Here is an 8,772-nt window from a genome sequence, read left to right on the forward strand (position 1 = left end):
TTCATGTAGATAATATAGGAATTTAGTATTGTTGGGTTATTAACAACTACTTAAATTATTTTTGAAAAATCATAATGAACTATGCTTTATGAATCTCATCTTATTCTGAAATATTACAAAAACAGTAGAGTTCTTCTATAGGGTCCCAATGTAATAGGAAGCCCTGTTCTATATCAGAAGTATCTATCAACCATTTCTTTCTCCTGTATCTTATTTTACATCTATTCAATTATTATTTTTATTTGTCAATTATCTTTTAGTAGTTGTACAAAGGAGTTGCCATATAACAAAAGCAGTTTATGAATACAGTGCATATTGATTTGTGCCACACCTACAATAATCACACCCCCCTCTGACCCACCATTCCCTTATATTTCTTAGTTTTGCAGTATAGGCAATGAATTCCTTTTTAGCAAATTTAGTTTTATTTATTTATTTATTTATTTATTTATTTATTTATTTATTTATTTATTTATTTATTTATTTATTTATTGTCAGGCATGGGGTTTGAACTCTGGGATTTGGCATTATCCCTCAGCTGTTGCACTCAAGATGAGCACTCTACCACTTGAGCCAGAGCGCCACTTCCTGTTTTTTAGTGGTTTATTGGAGATAAGGGTGACATGGAGTTTCCTGCCCGGGCTGGCTTTGAACTGAGACCCTCAGATCTCAGCTTCCTGTGTAGCTAAGATTACAGGCCTGAGTGGCCTGTGCCCAGCTGATTATAGTTATTTTAAAGAGGTTGTGTAGAGGGATTTCATTTGCATAAGTCAGATGAGAACATTTCCTTTCATACAACATCTTCTGTTCCCTCACTTTCTCCCAATGAGCTTGACTACATTCTGCCCCTTCCTCCCTTCATTCGTCTACCCTTTCCCCACCCTCTTTTTGATGTACCCCAATTTCTTGCATTAATATTCTCAGGCTTTGTCCTAGTCTTTCTAAAGATTATACTACTTGGGCCACATTGGCAGCAGCGATGGTGGAGCAGGAAGGCTCTCACAATGAAGCCCACAATCACATGCAAGTTAAGCTGCATGGAGAAAGGCGGCCAGTATGGGGCACACCAAATGTACTGGACCATCTTCTTCAGGTACATGTCCCAGAGCAAGCCCTCTGAGGCCCAAGAGCTCATGTGCTCAGGAGCATACTGCTGTTCTTCCCTCATGGCCAGCAAAACAGCACAGCAGAGCTGTCCATGCTGGTGTTGGAGTCCCTGAAATGGATGTAGATGGCAGAAATGGATGGAGTGTCTGGTTAGGGTGTTCAGTTGATGGACCCCTTCTCCAGAGCCCTGAAGTGTTCCAGTTGGGGTTCCTGGAAATGGGGCCATCCTTAGCTCCTTCCATTTTGGGCCCTGACCCTGTGGAAAGAGCCGAACTACTGGGAATCTTGATACTACTTTCTACATTCCACAGACGGTGAGGGCTGTGCCAACATGCTGGTGGAGGACTCCACGGCCCACAGCTTCCATGGCAAGTGGACATACTTGTGGCTCAGGCAGTGCTGCAGTTTCTCTATTGGAAAACAAAACCAGGTCTGTGGTCTTCATCATGTATGCACAGAAGCAACATCCATCAAGCACGGGCCGCCCTCCATCCAATCCCTGCTCCACTTCATCTGATTTCTGCTGCTGGCCTTGGATGGCAGCAAGCTAACCACGTTCATGGTGCTGTGAGAGCAGTTCCAGCCCTCCCTGTGCAGGTACCCAATACATGACAAGTAGCTCGACAGGACAGAACAGGACAGGAGAGTTGTCCCTCAGGGTACATCCCAAGCTTTTGTCTTCCTATGGAGGCAGTTGGCCACGTCCTGGCCTCCCTTAGTTACTCTATCACCTACAATTTTTCTTAGTTATGCTCTATGTATTAAAAACTTCCTTAAAGACAAGTTATACTGTTCATGGAGTTCATACTCACAGCTCTAAATACTGAGATGCCTAAAATATATCATTCTGCTTTGAGTAAATTCCCTCCAAAAGGTTTTCCAATTCAGAAGTTTATCTTTAATGGATTTTATAAAACCTTTCAAATGTTATACAAAAAAATAAGGACTAAGTAAATGAACGATCAAGTACTTAATGATTGGAAGACTCAATGTCCTGAAACAATTCTCCTTAACTGCTCAGTACATAGAGTATAATTCCAGACAAAATTCAGCCAGATATTTTTTACGAGAAACTTTTAAGAGGGCAAATAGTATTTCCTCACTTTCTAAGGAAATATTTTTGTAGAATCAAAATGATCCCTTCAAAGTTTTAGGAAAAGTCAATAATAAATTCATCAGTACCTAGAGTTTTATAGATTGCAATGCATTTAAATGTAAATTGAGAAAATTTGTGTAGATTCCATTTTTTTTCGTTCTTCCTTAAGTAGGTTTGATAGGTTTTATCTTTGAATAAATCATCTGAAGCTGTTTATTACTGTACTTTTAAATTTTATAACGGTAGGATTTCTGATAAAGTACTCATTTGTTTTGGTTATTGGCAACTGGTTTCTTCTCTGTTTTGTTATTTTGTATTTTGATCCATCTTTTAAAATATATATCCATTTATTGATCTATTCAGACACAGCTTCTATTTTCATTGATTTTCTCTGCTGTGTTCAAAAGCAGGATTTTTTTGCCACTTAACGAAATGATTCTTAAATAGAAAAGCAAAAGAAGAATAGAATAGAAAAATAAGAGTATCAGTTCAAGCTTGTAATCCTATCTACTCAGTGGGCAAAGAGCTGAGGATTTTGTTTCAAAGCCAGCCAGGGGAGGAAAACCTGTGAGACTCCTATCTCCAACTAAACACCAAAAATGCTGAAAATGGAGTTTGTGGCTCAAGTAGCAGAGCACTGAGCTAGAATTACATATGTGAATCCCCAGTGTCCTGGTAAGTTGTGTTTGTTTTTTTTTTTTTGAGGAGTGTAAATGTGTACAATTTTTAAGTCCTTAACGTAGCCCACTGCATGTAGTATGAAGTTACACATGGTCTGATCTACTGTCCATATGGTAATCACTGAGATTTAAAAGTCTGTCTTCCTGAACATTTTCCAATTTTCTTCTTTGACCATACATTTAGGTATCAGGGGTTTCCTATGGTCAATTTTCATTTAAGGAAAAAATCATTTCAGATTTCATTTAAAGTTTGAGACTGAGACTTGTACTTGGTGTTTGATGTTGTTGCTCTTTAGCTAGTACTTTACCAACTAAGCTATGACTTTAATCCATAATTTCAGGTTATTCAAAATGCTAGGAAAGGTAATAGTGATAATAATGCTATTAAGTCTTTCGCCCATCTAGATACCCACATTTGGTTTGTTTGGGTTCCTAGTTTATCAGTATATTTATATGTCATAATTTTGTTTTTGTTTTTGTGCTATTACTGGAGCTTGAAATCAGAAACTTGCCCTCTCCTTGAAACTGGACATTGTTAGCACACACTGGTAATTCTATCTACTCAGAGAACTGAGATCCAGGTTTAAATCCAGCCCAAGAAGGAAAGACCATGAGTTTCTTATCTCTAAATAATCCCCCAAATAAATTTGGAAGGGAATCTGTGGTTCAAGAGTAAAACACCGCCCTTGAGGGAAAATGCATAAGTGAGAAGGTAAGGTCTTGAGTTTAAACTCCAATATCAGCACTCAAAAACGTTGCTTTCCTTGAGCTTTATATTAAATTGCTCAGAAAATAATCAGCATTGTAGTAATGTTTAACATTACTATTACAATAATCAGTTATATTTATTGATGTTATTCCTTTATTTTCCTAAAGTTTACTGACACATTAATAGAAAGACAGTAATAGAAAGACAGGATTACTCTTTCACAAGTATTTATGGTAGTTGAATATATGGAACAGAGGTGCATACCAGGAGTTTGGACTGAAGAGAGACATTTGCAAGCTCTTCACATAAATAAATGATAGTTGAAGACCCTGTGGGCATGTATGAAATAAGCTAAAGAAACCAGCAAGGAAAGATAAGGCATGATTCTGGAAAGCAAACAATTTTGGAAGAATAGAAAACAAGAAAAGTATGTAGCTTTTGGTAAGAACTTTCTAACTCACCTACACAGTGAGCACATTTGATTCCTCATTTCTAGTAAAAGCCATTTTATTTTCATTAACAATGATCTATTTGTTCCATTATATAAATTTAACATATTATATATTTCCTAGTAGATTAATATTTATACATTTTTTCCTTTATAGAAGAAGTCCTACATTGTAGACAAGGCTTACCTCAAATCCTTATTCTCTTGTGTCAGGTTCCTGAGTTTTGGCTGGAATTACCATGTGATAGCATAGTACTATATCCACTTATATTATTTACATTTTGTACACTTGAAAATTAGTGTGAACAACTTTAAGCCATAGTATCTTCATGAATTTGAATAAATTTCTTTCAGAAAAATGTTATAAGTAGAGTTACTGAGTAAAGTCAAGTATGGTACACATACCTGTAATCCCAGTACCCAAGGGTATTGTAAGTTTAATAGCACCCTGAGCTTCACAGCAAGTCCTTGTCATCATCATCATCATCAACAACAACAACTGGTGGGCTTGGAAGAGAAAAAGTATTAAGTGACGTGATAGGAATATACAAAATTGTGTGTGTGTGTGTGTGTGTGTGTGTTGGCCCTAGGGCTTGAACTCAGGGCCTGGTCAATGTCCTGAGATTTATGCTCAAGTCTAGCACTCTACCATTTGAACCAAAGCTCCACCTCCAACCTTTTTAGAGGTCATTGGAGATGAGTCTCATCCAGTTTCCGGTCCAGGCTGACAAAGAACCTAGATCCTGAGGCCTCAACCTCTTTTATAAGTAGGATTATAGGTGTGAGCTTGTAGTAGGTGTTGTATTACTGTTAAGTAATATGGTAAACATCACGCCAGTTTTTACTCGCCCCAGCAGTGTTTGAGTGTTGCACACACACTTAAAACACAACCCACACCATGTTTGATGACATCCAGGTCTCATAATCCTGTGATATAACTATTGTTACCTATGAAGAATTTGAGGTCCAGAGACTTTAGTTAACTTTGAATCCACAGCTTGTATAGAGTGGAGCTTGTATGCAAGCTCAACTAGGTTTGTATATTTCAGAAAACATGGTATCAACATGTGTTCTAGGCAACATGTGTTCTAGCAAGTACTGCTCTTTACAGGTACTATTAAATTCCTCTTGTATGTATGACTCATTCCTCACCCTTTAAATATTTGCACCCCATCTCATAAGCTAGGGAAAGTACAAGTGATGAGAAGAGCCATTTTTGAAAGAGAAATTGATAATGGGGTTTGAAAGTGGTATTGGATATTAATCTGATCTTCTTCCATTTCAGATTTGCCTCCAGCACTATATTTCTGTTTTTTTAAATTTTATATTATGATAAAGGTAATTTACACATAGATTATAGTCATATAAGTCAGGTATGAGTATATTTCTTTTTGGAAATGTCACCCCTTACCTTGCTCTCTTAGATTTTCTCTCATTGGTTTGGTTTTTATTAAAATCTTCTTCTTCTTCTTCTTCTTCTTCTTCTTCTTCTTCTTCTTCTTCTTCTTCTTCTTCTTCTTCTTCTTCTTCTTCTTCTTCTTCTTCTTCTTCTCCTCCTCCTCCTCCTCCTCCTCCTCCTCCTCCTCCTCCTCCTCCTCCTCCTCCTCCACCTCCTCCTCCTCCTCCACCTCCTCCTCCTCCACCTCCTCCTCCTCCTCCTCCTCTTCCTCCTCCTTCTCCTTCTTTCTTCTTCTTCTTCTTCTTCTTCTTCTTCTTCTTCTTCTTCTTCTTCTTCTTCTTCTTCTTCTTCTTCTTCTTCTTCTTCTTCTTCTTCTTCTTCTTTTCCTTTTCCTCCTCCTCTTCCTCCTCCTCCTCCTCCTCCTCCTCCTCCTCCTCCTCCTCCTCTTCCTCCTCCTCCTCCTCCTCGTCCTCCTCCTTCTTCTTCTTATTACTGTGATGTAAAAGATTTGTTACATACGTTTGGTAATGACTACCTATTTTTGTCTTTGTTTTTGTTATAGTCATGAGGCTTGAACCCATGGCCTGGGCAGTGTTCCTGAGCCCTTTTGCTGAAGAATGGCATTGATATTGAGCCAAAGCTCTACTTCAATGAGTATATTTCTATTTGGACAATGTCACCCTTTCCCTGCGTCTCCTCCAGTTTTCCCCTCCTTCCCCACCAACAAGTTTCATAGTGCACTTTCAACATAGTCTCAACTGAGTGCCACTGCTGCATTTGTTCATCCTTTGTCCCTCCATTGCTATGCCCCCTTTACATTCCCAAAGAGAGATAAATTAAAAAATGACAAAAATGAAAGAAAATAAAGAAAAAATATTATCTTTCTTCTGGTCCTTGGTCACTCGTTATTTTTGAGATAGGTTGTGTGTGTGTGTGTGTGTGTGTGTGTGTGTGTGTGTGTGTGTGTATAGTAGGGCTTGAACTCAGGGAGCTGACCTTTAGCTATTTTACTTATAGCTAACTCTCTACAACTTGAACCAAACATCCATTTCTGGATTTGAACAGTTAATTGGAGATAAAAGTTTCACAGATTTTCCTGCCTGCGGTAGCTTCAATCCACTTTCCACAGTTCTCATCCTTCTTAATAGCCACAGTTGAAGCTAGATGTGAGCCACTGGTGATGCTTGGCCTACCTTATTTTTATTAAGTAGTTGAAATGTAAAATAAAGTTGCAGCAGTATTACAAAAGAATCAATTTAACTTACACAGCTTCTTTAAGTTTTAATAATTTGTCACATATGATATATACAGAACAACAGTTTTTGTAAATGCCCCTGAAATTTGGTTTTCATCTGGGATTTTTCCTCAACATGAACTTGATTTTATAACTTTTTATCTAATAAATATTGATGAAAACATGTCCAGAGGGCATTAATTATCTTTTCTTGGCTTTCATTATGAAATGGTGCAAGGTAACGCGTCATGATAAATTTGTGTGCCGGACCCTGATGATATATTCACATTCTTAGTCAGAAGGCATTAGTGCCTGTTACAAATCACCTAGATCTGACAAAACTCTATCTCAGGTCTTGTTACCACATTCCTCTATGTCGTTCTCTTAGAGAGCAATTCCGAGTTTCCAGTGATCATGACAGAGCCGTCCTGGACCCTCTCAGGACCCACCAAGAACACCACTCATGTGTGTCACCTAAAGAGTGATGGGAGACTGGTGTCTGCTTCCTATGATAGAAAACAACACAGGATCTGTTACGTCCTTAAACTGTCCTCAGTCCTGAGGATTCCTCAATGAGCATTGAAACTTAAGAATTAAGGAGACATTAAACTTTCTCTTCCTTCTGCCAGTTTCTGCTGCTGTCATCTTCTGTGGAAAGAAATAATCTGAGCTCTAGAAGCCATTTTGCTTATTCTAGGCCCTTAGAGTAAGTCTGGCTTTTATACTTAGCCATTAAGATATGTAGTGATAAAAATAGCAAACAACATTTTTCCTATTCTATTTATTACTCAAATAGGAGTTTGAGAAAGTGACTTCTAATTAAGTGCTTCATACTAATAAGAGTTATTGGTAGAATTTGAAAACATATTTGAGTAAGTTCCTCAGTGAGCTGTGCAGAAGAAACCACAGCAAGTGTGCTGGGTCCTCCAGTCTAACCTCTTGACCAGGAAGGAGCACCTCCCTGCTAGGCCTCCAAATTGAAAAAAGAATACTGCTTATATCTCAGATTACATGCCAAAGCTAGATACCAAAGAAAGATAAGGATAAGTGGTTAGTTTGACTTTGGAACAATGCAGATGGCAAAGAGAGTTCTAAGTGAACAGAAACAAAAAGAAATTTTCTTTTGTTCATATAGTACAATAAAAAGAGCTTTTCTTATTATCACTAAATTGTGGTTATTTGTACTTAGTACTACCTTCTTGAAACTCCTAAAACACTCTTTCACATGAACTCAGAAGTTCCAATGGTATCAGCTTGACATTTGATGGGAAAAATTCATTTATACACTAAAAATATTTTATTGTAAAGATGCTGTACAGAGGGGTTATATTTACACGAATAAGTTACATTTCTCATTGAAAATTGTTTCCCACTCTATTGTTTTTCTCTGTCTATCCCTTCCCTCCACTCCTTCCTCCCCCCATGTCCCCCAGGTTGTTGTAAAGATCATTCCCGCTTTAATGTAACCTATTATTGTTGCACTGGGTCATCTTTCAGCATTTTGTTATTTCCCTTCCCTTTCCTCAAATACATGCATATATAGGATGGAGGGTACCAGAATCAAAGACAAGAATTGCCAGGGATAAAACTAATTTGAAAAGAAAAATGAAATAAAGTAAAAAGAAAGAACTAGTTACTGTACATTGGCTATATCAAGGTTGACAACTAAACAAAATAAGACCTGCTGTTTCAATATCTTCGTGTTCATTTCAATTAGCATCATTTTGTATGATCACACATATGTTTATAGTACTTCAGCTATTATAATCCTCTGTCAGGACTAACAGGATAATACTAATTGCAAATAAGGGAAATCATAGAGCCTATGTTTCTTTGGGCCTGGCTTACTTCACTTAATATGATTTTTTCCAAGTCTATCAATTTTCTTATGAAAGGGACAATATCATTCTTTCTTACAGAAGCATAAAATTGTGTAAATATACCACATTTTCTTGATCCATTCATCTATTGTGAGGCAACTGGGTTGGTTCCATATCTTATTTATGGTAAACAATGCTGCAATGAACATAGTTGTGCTGGTAGCTTATTGTGCTCTATTTTGAAATCATTTGGGTGATGGCCAAGAAGTGGGATAGTTG

General features: G+C 37.5%; 1 pseudogene; it reads left to right on the forward strand.

The window, feature by feature from the left end:
• Positions 1–1,037: 1,037 nt before the first annotated feature.
• Positions 1,038–1,766, forward strand: LOC138822161 (Golgi to ER traffic protein 4 homolog pseudogene; annotated as a pseudogene).
• Positions 1,767–8,772: the final 7,006 nt, after the last annotated feature.

The sequence above is a fragment of the Dipodomys merriami genome, unplaced genomic scaffold (assembly GCF_024711535.1).
Source record: "Dipodomys merriami isolate MVZ:Mamm:240054 unplaced genomic scaffold, mDipMer1.0.p SCAF_992, whole genome shotgun sequence".
NCBI lineage: Eukaryota > Metazoa > Chordata > Mammalia > Rodentia > Heteromyidae > Dipodomys > Dipodomys merriami.